The sequence below is a fragment of the Diuraphis noxia genome, unplaced genomic scaffold (assembly GCF_037042655.1).
Source record: "Diuraphis noxia isolate RWA-SAM2 unplaced genomic scaffold, SU_Dnox_SAM2 contig0001, whole genome shotgun sequence".
NCBI lineage: Eukaryota > Metazoa > Arthropoda > Insecta > Hemiptera > Aphididae > Diuraphis > Diuraphis noxia.
In genome coordinates this window covers 41,621,024-41,634,342 of record NW_028301711.1, presented here as the reverse complement: position 1 = coordinate 41,634,342, position 13,319 = coordinate 41,621,024, and the positions used below count along the sequence as shown (strand labels likewise).

The 13,319-nt window shown below is 27.7% G+C and overlaps 1 pseudogene; it reads left to right on the top strand.

Annotated features, from left to right (window-relative positions):
* The first annotated feature begins 12,560 nt into the window (after positions 1-12,560).
* On the top strand, positions 12,561-13,035 carry LOC149060698 (uncharacterized; annotated as a pseudogene).
* Positions 13,036-13,319: the final 284 nt, after the last annotated feature.

The window sequence follows — 13,319 nt, the reverse complement described above, 5'->3', positions numbered from 1 at the left end:
AGACAATGGTGATTCTGCATAGTTATACCTACTTTACTGGTTTAAATGACCTTATTATGGGAGGTTAATTTTAGAGTAATATGATTATAGTTTAATTAATACTCAATATTCATTCAATGATTAACATTTAAAATTAGTCATTATGAGTTCATCGTGCAAAAAAAGTACATTATATAAGTTAGAATGTTATAAGCACCGTGAATCATGATGGGCTCTAGCGTCGAGTAGGTAAATAATTACGTAAGATGAGTAAATAACGATTATTATCGCTCTGCTCACAGATTGTACCTATACGGCAATACGTACTTGGTACTTATTTTGTATTTTATGAACAACTATCAATGTATCTTGGCATACAATGATATTATATTACAACTGGTAGGTGCTTGTGACAATACACCTAAATATCTATTATCTAATGACTATATACATTGAAAATATTTTATTTTATTTTTTAAATTTATTATTATTTTAAAATGTTTCAGCACATCAAGTAGTGCTATTGACATTGTAAATACATTTACAATTACAATTTAAGTTTTACAATTGTATATTGATGATAATAATGATATTAGTTCTTAGTTATATAAATTTAATATTAATAGTATTGGTTATTCTTCATCTTCTGACAAGAGCTCTTCTTCTGATCAGTGTCGTTGAGAGTATCCATTGACCATTTTATATTTTTTAACTATATTTTGTTTTTTTAATCGGAGTCAATATGAACTGCGTGCGTGATGTAAAATAGTAGACGAGTAATACACCTCGTCATGACTAGAGCGAGGATTTATATGCATTTGCATATTTATTCTGGTTGATCGTATGATATGCTAAGTGAGCACAACATTTGTTTCATGACATAACGATTTAAAAAATGAAACTTTGTTAGTGCATATTTTTGCATATTTCGTCATTTGTCTATTTTGAGGGCTTATTTTACAATTGTAATTGCATATTTCATCTTTTAGTGCATATTTCGATGTTTTTTTTGGAAATTTTTTAAATTTATACTATTTTCAATTATGATATAAGAAAAAAAATATTTTTATAGTTTCGATTGTTTAGATTAATATAAAAATATCAAAATATAGGTAAGTGCATTTATTTTAGGAGACATTTTTGATATAAATTGATTTCTTTTTTATATATTCCTTAGGTATAGATTAAAGCTACCTGAAAATAGTGAAAGTGGAAAAAATAAAGAAAAGTGTTTTTATAGTATTGTTCCATAATTTTTTTTTATAATAATATATTGTATTAATTTAATGTTCCAAAAACGATTTTTTTATGCATGTTTTAACATTTTAGTGCATACATTTATGCATACTTAAGATTTTTTAGCGCATATTCAATTGATTTTTAATGCTTATAAATCCGCGCTCTAGTCATGACAATGACGACAATGCATTGTAGTAATGTAGTAGGTCACTATTACATTACGGATGTGTTAAATTTGAATACAATGATAAATCATGAAAAATCGATTATGAATTGAATGGAGACACCGATTCAGCCACTATTTCTAAGGATATTTTTTATAATTTATTTATTAATTATTCTATTCGTAGATAAAGTATGGTATAGGATTGATACTATATAAATAATTAGGATTGCTTTCATAATTATTATTTTATAATTTTTCTACTTTTAAATTATTATGACTTATGAGCAACATCACGTTGAAAATTGTCCTTATACTACATCTTAATCATAAATATTGTTATTCTATTCTCAAAGTTTTTTAATACATTTTTTATTTCCGAAAATGTTGTTTCATTTTATAGTTGTCATTTATCAACATTATAGCTATATGTGGTCATATATTAATACATAAATTGATAAATTGTTTTTCTATAATTAGCTAATAATTCAAAAACTATATAGAAAAATATCATTATAGTATCAATCTCGGCCGCTTTAACTTCGGTTCATTGTTTTTTTAGTTAGGTACCTACTGCAGTAAGAATGAATTTTTTTAGTATGAGAAAACTAAAATTTAGGGTGACACGTTGATTAAAAATAATAACATGAATAAAAATTTGCGATAATATGTTTTGTATGTTCAGGTATGTCAGATCATCCAATATGAAAATATTTGTTAATTAAGGTCTCCACACCATTTTCGCTTTAGTCTGCGCGGTGGGTTTTTTGGGAGGGTGAGGGAGGACATGTGTGATATTAAAGTATTGTGATGAGTGCTTAAATTTTGGTGAAAACGTTTATACATTGTTTTGGCTAGTTCAGAAATTTATTTTTTTAAATCGGTCTTTTATCGTTTTATATTTAGCATTAAGAATATGTATTTTAAGAATGGCATTATGATTAACTAATAATATTATTATCTTGTAAATGTTTAGTTCCTAGTTCTGATTTCATATAATCACACATGTTCGTGGGGAAGTTATATCAATTTCCGACTAAATAATATTGGCCGTTTCCGTCATATATCCTCTTTCTGTTAAAAACGAAAAATGTACGATTCCTATTTTCGTCAAAAAATGTTTGGAAACCAATGATTTTATTTTTAAGTGATATATATTTTGGTTTGTAAAAAATATAGTAATTTATGTATATAAAAATTCCAAAAGCAACAAATATTAAAGTGTATAAAAAACAACTACCGAAATTGCAATTATAAAACAAGTCCAATGAAATTAGTAGATACATTTTTGTCAAAACTGTTCCTTTCAATTAAGTGATTTTAAAATACTCTATAAGACTATATTTGAGTATTTGACCTATACTTGTGTTATAATTTATATTTTTTGTGACATTTTTAAATATGTAAAAATAATGAATTTGTGATTTTTTTAAAACGCTAATTTAATTGTGCCTATATCCGAATAATGTATTTATGTATATTGTATATCAGTATACTCGTATAATCTACTTGTACTACCTATTATTTGAAATACTGCAATTAAATGAATGTAAAATATTTAAATATGCAGTATCATAAAATAATAAGAATATTTTCTCATTTTAGTGTAGGTACATACATGATTGTAATATATTATTGTCATATTGTTATAGTTGTTACATTTGAACATTTTTCCCAAATAATAATAATTGGCCGAAACGGGAATCATATACCGTTTTCGTTTTTGGCGGAAATGGACCATGGGCCGTTCCCGCTCGAGAGCCTGGGCATCTGGCACTCTTGAAGCCTATACCTATCAGATTTTAGACTTCCATTGTGTAAAACCCAGAATTGATTAATATTGAATTAGGTATATTATATATCTAGCATTTTATACATTTATACGACTATTCAGGTAAACGCTAGACGGGGACACTTCAAAATATTTAATATACACTATCAATTATAATATTATAAATATAAAATATTAATTTATTGTTCTAGAAAATGTCAGCAAAATAAAAATGTTATACATAAACAGTAAGTTATAAATTATAATATAAGATGAAAACCCTATCTGCACAACATGTGGTACCGAACTAACAGTCCAACATATCCTCACAGAATGCCGTCAATACACAGATGCACTCATTCAACTGAACATTCCAACCACTCTAGACGCAGCCCTCGGTCCAAATGCAGACTTTACACTCCAAATCTTGACTTTTTTAAGAAAATATGAATTGTATAATTTAATTTAAACAATATATTTATGATACTTGAAAAAAAAATGTAATCAACGTTTACGACTAATGGCCGTTGTCGCCGATGTCTTTAGATCAATAAAAAAAAAAAAATTATAATATATTATGTAGTTCTGACAAATTGTTATTTTTAAATTACCAAGTCTTCTATCGATTTACTGTAGGTACGAAATCGTATGTTTTAATCATAATAAACACATGCGTTTCACCCAAAGAAAAAAATCTATTTTTATGGTGTTTGTAATGTGTGTAATGTATTATCTATTCTAGCGTATGTGACATACTGACATGTGTGTGATATGTGAGTCAAAGTCTGCAGCGAATACAATTTTACATATTATATTATGAAGCTGCTCGGCTAGTCCTTTCCGGTGATACGCATTACTCATATTTGGTGAGGGCATTATAGTATAAACAACATTTTATACTTTTAAATTTTGTTTATACAAATAACTATACTATGTATTTTACAATTTTTACATTACATTTTTCACTTTGTATTTTTTTTTTTTACTTAGCAAAAAGTCACTCAATACTTTTTTCTAGTTTTGAAGAAATAAAATGTGATTACAGTGAAACCTCCTTTAACGGACACCTCTTAATAGCGGACAACTCCAAATAACGGACGGAATTTAAGCGACTGAGTGTCCGGTATTTAGAGGTTTTCACTGTACAACTACTCACATTGAAAGTGTTCAGCTGGCCGTACGAGAACGCGCGCATAGCCCGACGGGTCACATGTTTGATAACATTACGTTGTTAAATAATTCACAATTTTTCTCGAAAATAAAAATCAGGAAATTAATGAAAAGAAAGTTTTGAAACGTCAATATTTTCAGAAAAATAAACTCTCATTGTCAAAATGACAATGGTGAATTTTTTTGGAAGCAATTAAATAAAAAAATACATTTTTTACTTTTTTACTAAAACATTAAAATAAATTAAAATATGAAATAAGTGTAAGTTCTTATCTCTGTGATTCTTTTTATTTTATTATAGCCTATAGGTAGTGCATTTGACCGTTAATGACAAATATGCCGCCTTACTTATTTTACATATTCTGAGCGACTGAGCGGATGAGCGATGAATGTATTGATTTTACAATGATGTGTATTAATTTTTATAATATACGATATACGCTTGTATGCATTGCAAATTTGCAATAATGCCAAATATTTATTATATAGGTTAGGTTAGGTATAACTACAAAATATATTATGTATGTATATATTATGTAGATGAGACAAAATATGCAAAATAAATAATAATATTATAAGTACAGCAGAGCGTCGATTATCCGCACTAATTGAGATTGAGGGAATGCGGATAATCAAATAACCATTAAAAATTAAAAAATAAAGTTAAAAACTAATTTATTAAGTTTAATACTTCTCTTATTCTTCTCTTCAGCTTACCGGTCCATTAAGGACCATTGCTGTCTTCAACAGGTCTCTCCAGTCTCCATCTCTCTCTATTGTAAGTCAACTCTTCACATTCTGGTCTATGGCTTTCAAATCTTAGGAAACTAGGTACATCGATCCTCCAGGTCTGGGTCTTCTTACTTCTTAGGGGTTTTTTTTGTTCATTTTTTCCACGAGTACTTTTTTTATTAGTTGACATCCGCTCTTCAAGTGTGTCCAAACCACTCTAGTCTTTTATTCCTGATAAACGCTAGAATGTTTGGTCTTTTAAGTTAAATACTAAAGTAGATAATATTAGATAGTAATATTATCTTGAATTTCATAATATGTACACAACAAAAAGAACATAAAGAATGATAAAACTAAGTTAAATTAAACTATAAAAATAAATTTGTACACAAATAGTAGGTAAGGATAATTAACGTTGGATAGTCGACGCTCCAGTGTTCCACTGTACCTATATAGCTTCTTGAACTGAACAGGGCTCTGAAATATTTACAAGTCACTCACATTGTTTTACAATTTTTCTAAATAAATATAAAAAATGTATAAGACGTCAGCTCCCTATAATTATAAGCATGGCTAAATAACTTATTTAGCCATTAGTATAAGTATCTACCTACCTTCAAACAGCGCCGGCGGAAGGGCAGGGCAGAAGGGGCAGCTGCACAGGGCCCCGCCATTTTAGGGGCCCCGCGCCTAAAATGGCATGTAATAATTTGTAATACTATAAATTTGTTTTTAATATTAAAAATACAAGTCCCATCTGTTATCTGTAGTGGTGCCTCGTGGGTTTTTAATGAAGTGCATATCAAAAAAAAAAATGTAACCAATATATATTATATTACGAATAATTTTATGAATATTTAATTATAATTTCGATAGAAATCAGAAATGCGATTGTTGTTTTAAATTTATGATGATGATTGATGAATATTATCAGTTTATATAATAATACGCGTGAGAGTAAAAATAAATTATAAGACTGAGTAGACTGACTAACAACGGCAACGGCGACGTCTAAAATAAATCGCTGAAAACAATGTAATTTATTATGTGTACATCAATTCCAATAATTCAATTATAACCCGAGTTGCGTGTTTTTCTTTCCGAAAATACGTATAGTTTATCGTATTATTATTCATTTATAGTTGAAGAATGATTGTGTACTCCTTATCTTGTATGAGATGAGTGTCCGCATGACCATCACGAAGACACAATCGGAGTGCACTTTCTGTTGTCATTTCATTTTTTTTTCATTTTAGAGTTTTAAAAAATAAACCCAAATTGAAAATTGTACGTTTAATATACTTTGTTTAATTGTGTACATAAAAAATAAAATATTTTTTAGGGGTTATGTAAAATAGAAAAAAAATGTATTTTACTTCTTTAATTTGTATAGGGCCCATGAAAAAAATGTGCCCTGGGCCCCGCAAAATCTCCCGCCGGCACTGCCTTCAAATGTTTATATAGACTTATATAAGTTATAGGTACCTATACCTAATTTTCTAATTCATAATGAATACATAACAACTACCTATTGTTAAAAACTGTATTTTATTCTACAGTCATTCAATTTCTAATATTTGCATTCTTAAGGTGATGGCATATTATTTATTATTTTATTACCTTTTAATAGTAAATAAATAATAAATTTGTTGAACCAATTGCATAGTGATAGTGCACATCCGCCAATTAAAAGAGCACGAGCCGCAACAACTGATTGCAGACAATATTATAGTCTAACTTTATTGTCTAACTTATTATAGATTCCAAAAAATTACGTTTTAAAAGTTTGTTATTTATACTAAATAATACGGCTCATGTATGCGAATTTAAAATTCGATGAATAAGTAAATCTAATAACTAATAAGTAATATAGGACTATGCCATGTCGCAACACTACACGCATGTGTTGCCTCCGTCTTTCAAACATACGAATTACCTACTTCATTATTTTACTCGTTCACAATAATTAATTTTACCGTGTTATTTTTAAAATGACCGTGAATCAACCTATTATAAAATGTCAAAGTAAAAATATTATCTACATGCTGTTAAAAGTTTGAAAAATGAAAATAATCTAAATTTGTTTCAAAATTAAAATGTCAAAATAAAAGAATCCTCCGAAGTGCCTAGATAATATTCTTATACAGTTCAATTTGATAATAGCTGGTCAATCCAATGTAATATTATAAAATAATTAAATATCGTAGTAAAATCGGTTCTTCTAAAATATAAAATTTGTCATTGTGTGAGTTAGTAATAAGATTGAGACACTTTATACCTACATGAGGAAATGAAGGTATAACATCATCGTCATCATCTGAAGTGTGAAATTAGGTAGGTATATATAAACGATTTCACATATATTATCTATTACAGTATTGACCTATTATTAAGTGTTATTATATTTTAATCCTTGCTGACATAGCATAAGTAGCAGAAAAATATTTAAATAAGAATATACTATCATTGCTATATAGTTTATTTATTAGTTGTAGACGTTGTAGTGTTGTACACGATGCTAAATAAGTGTTAGGTAGGTATACGAATATTATTGTCATTCTACAAACCAGGCTTGGGCAAGTTAATGATAAATTTTTAACTGAGTTAAGTTGATGGAAAACATCTTAAAAAGTTAAAATTTAACAGTTAACTATTTTTTTTTAAACTCTGCAGTTAAAGTTAAAAATTATATGAACATTTTCAATTAATAACTTACTAACTTACGTAAATATAATTTTTTTTTTTTTAATTTCTAAATACAGTGAAACTTCTAAATACCGGACACTCTCGGTCGCTTAAACGTCGTCCGTTATTTAGAGGTGTCCGTTAAAGAAGGTTTCACTGTATATCCCCCAGTAATATGGTTTAAACTAATAAAAACCATAAATATTATGATCATAACACTACAATTAGTTTTAATTTTAAAAATAACTTATTTAGGACGAAACATTTTATAATAGGTATGTTCTTGTGAATTTTACATTTGTGATTTGTATCTATATCAATATAATAATTTAATATCATGTATTACTTATTATTTATTAGTTATTACTTATTAGTAGGTAGGTATTATTATTGTTATTATTATAATATACCTGTATGCCTCAGTATGATATGGTATATATTTTTATATATATTATAATAATATATCATATACCTATATATGGGCATATAGCTATTGCTATATATAAATTAATTTACCTAATATTTTTCTAGGAGAATTCTGTTTAATGGAACAAGAAATAAATTTAACTATATTTCTAGTTTCCAATTCTAGGAAATGATTATATAATATGCATTATCAATAATTATTTTATTTTATTTATTACTTATTTAATTATTTATAAATTAACTTAATCTAAATTTGATTAAAAGTAACTCGTTTATATCAATGAAAATAAGTTAAGTTAAAAATTAAGTTAATGAAAATTAATTTTTTATAAAGTTGGAAAAAAATGTATAAAATTAACCTAACTTTAAATTTTTAACTCGTTTATGCCCAGACTAGTTATTAGCTATAAATTATATAAAACTATTATATTAACAATAATTATAGATAAATAGGTAGGTATATAGGTAATATATATATATGATGTAACAACAAATTAAGTAATTATAAATATTTACACCAAACTAAATTACTTATGGTTCATTGCTTTTTTGAATTTATGTTAACAATTATATTTAAACTATAAACCTTACACTGTAGCATGAGGTCTGTGGTATAAATGTATAATGCTCACTCAAAGTCATTTATTGTGTTTAAATATGTTATTTTATTAATATTTACATTCAAAATTAGTCATAATCATAAACGATGAAACAAAAAATAATATCTTTTACCTACGTATGCCTATTGCCTACAGACTACAACAGTATAATAAGTGGTTTTATTGTTACTTGTACAACTTAACAATTGTGCAAGCGATTACATTGTGTACCTACACTGTTACCTATATTTACACATGTTAATAAATGATGATTGATGGCTACATTTGTCATTTACACAATGAAAATTGATAAGTCGTGATATTTAATAATACAGTACCTAGTTAAATATTAAGAGAAGTCTCAGACTCTAGTAAGGTTTATTTTAAAAGAAAATTTTAAAATATTTATTTATTTTAATTTGCTTGCGTCATACAATGTTTATAAAAACAATATCAACTTTTAACAAAATATTTAATTTAATAGCAAACTATTACAGTTAGGTACATAATAGTACATTTCATTTCATCATTTCCACCATATTGCTCAATCTTTTGTTTGCATACCTCTATTGAGATCATGTTACGTATTCCAGGATGAGAACTACTGCTGTCTAAGGGTAAAACTAAATGAAATGTCAACTGTTTGTTTTCTCTATCTGGCCCACGCGTTATACATAGACAAAACTTATTCACGTGAAATCATTTTTTTTAAGTAATCTAGCCCATTACATAAATTATTGTGAATAATATTTTTTAGGATGTAATCTATCGATTATTCAATGAATATAGTCTTAACATAATTTAATATGCACTTAAATTTTCAAAAGTTTTTTATTAATAAAGTTCAATTATTAGGTAAGTCGAATAGGTAATGACAAAATATAAAATCAATAGCATTACAAACACTCAGAAACCTAAATTGTTATAATAGACGAAAGATACATAAAGATTACTCTATTAATATTACTTGAAAATCATAGAAACAATTTTTAATGTTTTTTTATGATGTCTATGTTGCTCACTTGCTCGTATGAGCAGAGAAAACAAATATTTCACCGACATCCTCTTTATATTCTATAAGTACCTACACATCCACACAGTGTCACAGTAGGTATAGATACTACCTACACCGTACTATACAGACTAAGTTACATTGTATAGGTATCTACGAAAAAAATAATAGACTATAGAGTATTTATTTTGTGCTCAACAATTGTAATTAATGTGGTATACTATAGGTACTCCCGATACTTAATACAAATAATATTGGTTTGATATAGCTTCAATATTAAGGTGAATTGTATATTTGTACCAATGATCAAAATAAGCTAATAACATTATCTGCAATAGCGTTATTTACATTTTTGTTGAATTCACATATTTTTAAGTACACCACAAACTCAGTTTAGAATTTATCCATTTTTCAAGCCAACTAATTTAAGAAATAGACAAAACCAGTAGTAGTTAAAAAGTTGCCAAAATCAGTTATTGGCAATGTGGGCGGTATGTGCAGTATCGGTCTGGCCCACCTGGCTACCTGGCCGATCGCCGGTGGCCCTTCGATATTTTTCAATATTAGGGGCCCATAGCCAATTGTAAATGTAATAAAAATATGAATGTCTTTAAAATTATAATTGGGTACAACTCTAATAAATTGAACAAAATTGTAATAACTGTTTACCAAAAACATTTCAAATTCTTTTTAAACTTACAACTAAAACGGGCTTATTCAATACACTGTACATAGCATTAAAATATGTTCTTATACTTCCATGTACATAAGAAGTTAAGTATAAACAAGGGTTTTCAAAACTAAAAATTTTAAAAACCAAACATAAATCTTCATTAAGCGATTAAGCCAGCAATATTTGGATCCTTTAACTGGTCTATTTGTTGAAGATGATATCATTCAATGTATAAACAAAGATAAAGTTATTGATATGTTAGGATATTTGTATGATTACTTTTTTAATAATTTAAATAATTTAATGTTAATTTTTAATTCAAATTTTGTATTGTATTTGTAAAATTGTTAAATAACAATGTTGGTTTACATTTTTATAATCATAATATTGACAAAGACGTTGAAAAAAACGACCTAATTGTATTAATTATATATAAAATAGTTTTAATATTTTATTAAATGACAGTTAATTTTTTTTTCGTTTAAGTTAAAATTAAGTTTGTAGGGGGCCCATTCGAAATTAGTTAACCAGAGGCCCAGTCATGAGCCAGACCGACACTGGGTATGTGGCTGATTTTTAACATAATTATATTGAAATTGCTATGCAAGCTATGAGTTGCTACCTACTGGCTACTAGGTAGGAATGTATAAAATAGTTAGCCAGGTAAGTAAATACTCATAAACCGCAGAAAAATAGAAATATCTCCAAAAACCTAACGTATAATAAAATTCGAAACATATATGTTCAAACTCCAAGTGTAAGGTCTACGACAAGAGATTCACTTATGCTGAACATGAATTTAATTTTGCTCATGTGTCACACAAACAGGTTACCTAGGTACCTACACTGACATTCTTTTAAGACTCAGCCTATAGAATCCTTATAAGAAATTAGGATAGATGTCTGTAATGCACCACTTACTTCCATAAGATAAATAATCATTGTTATAGGATTTTTAGTGAACTGTTTACTAATAAATTATCATATTAAAATTAAATAATACGGCGATTTAATATGTTGAATTTATTTTTTATATAAGTACAGACACAGAGCTACGTACGGTGACCTACTATAGTGTACTTATAATCATATTATAATAACCAGTTGAGGATGTGATACCCATATGTGTTGTAATTTACAATTTTAAAATACTCAAAACTCACTTTAAAATTAAAATATAATAAAAAGCCTAAGCGAAACCATAGATTATAATGTTACCTTTAATTTTTATGAGAAGTGAATTTATTTTAAATATTTAACTAACGGAACTGAACGTGATCTGTTGAACGTAAAATTTGGTATGTTACGCTCTTGTAAGACTGAGACAACACATGTGAGTATCACATCCTGTTAATATTATAAGAAGTAAAGGGAATATATAACTATATAAGTAAACATAGGTTAGTAGTTAGTAACCACTTAAGAATACAGCTGTGTAAATCACCGACACTGACTACCAAAATGATTATAAAACGTACGTCTATAATATTTGTCAATGACAAGTATATATACCTATGTTAAGGTGAATATTGACATTCACTGCTGTTTTTGGTGAATGTCAACATTTTGAATGAATATTAAAAATTTACCCACAGTCGCCGGTGAATGTCAACATTCACACCAATTATAATTTATAGGTGAGTGTTGACATTCAAAATTGAGTTTTGATGAATGTTAAAAATGTTTAGTTAAAGTTGGAGTATAGACGTTCAACGATTGGTGTGTGGTGTATCGTGTCATAGGTACGTAAAGATTGTGAATGTTTATAGATAGGTATTAATTAATGAATTGCAAACAAAAAATAAAAATATAACTTATGAATCAGTTACATTACATTTTTGAGTTTATGTGTTCAATGTCAAAAGAAACAAAAAGTCCCGAGGAAAGGGATAGTCGTAAAGCCCATTATAAGTCGTGAACTCAACTCTCTATGTTAAGTTGATTTAGTCGATATGCAAACGTGTAAAGATGGTGAGTACAAATTTACTCTCAATTATCAAGACCATCTCACTAAATGTATACAGCTTAGATATCCAATATAATAACATTGAGCAGGTGGAACATAATGTTGATCAAAGTGAACTAGATCATAAATTAAAAAAAAAAAAAACATGATTCAAAATAGAAGAGCAGCAAGAATAGGATTTGAATTACAATCTGAAAGAATGCTACGTTCATCAAGACAAAAGTTTACTCCAGCCAGGTTTGGTGATACTGTTCATATCCGAGTCCCTGATGTTGACCGAGGGCATATGGATCCACAGAACATATTGGCAGTTATCATAGCTGTCGATAATGAATTTTACATACTAGGCACAAAAGAGGATGTAATAAATCAATTATACACCCGTAATCAATTTGCCGTACCTATGTAAAGAACAACTATTATCTCCTGAAGTAGTTGCTACTGACAAATCCGTGTCCTTAAGAAAATCTTTCACTTCAATTTCTCAAAGAGGTGGACAGGGGTACTTGAGATACAATAATTGTAAGGCAAAGTGTGTATCAAAGAAGTGTTGTTGTAGATTCTCAGGTATTTTATGTAATTCAAAATGTCATTATAGCTTAGATTGTTTCAACAAATAATTTTTATAATATAAAATAAAATAATTTATGGTTAATTATTTACCCTTTGAGTGCCGAATTAATTCGTAAAAATACTATTCATCAGTGAATGTCTACACCTAAGAAAAAATTGACATTCACCAAATGCCGATACTCACCTTAACAGATAACATATATAAATTATGGTGTTGCTCAAATAATCATAGACGACCAACTAGGTACCTACTTATAATATTCAGTATTCTTAAACCTTCTGATAATATAAAGTCCTATTTTCCTTCTATCAATATTCAATCATCACTTAA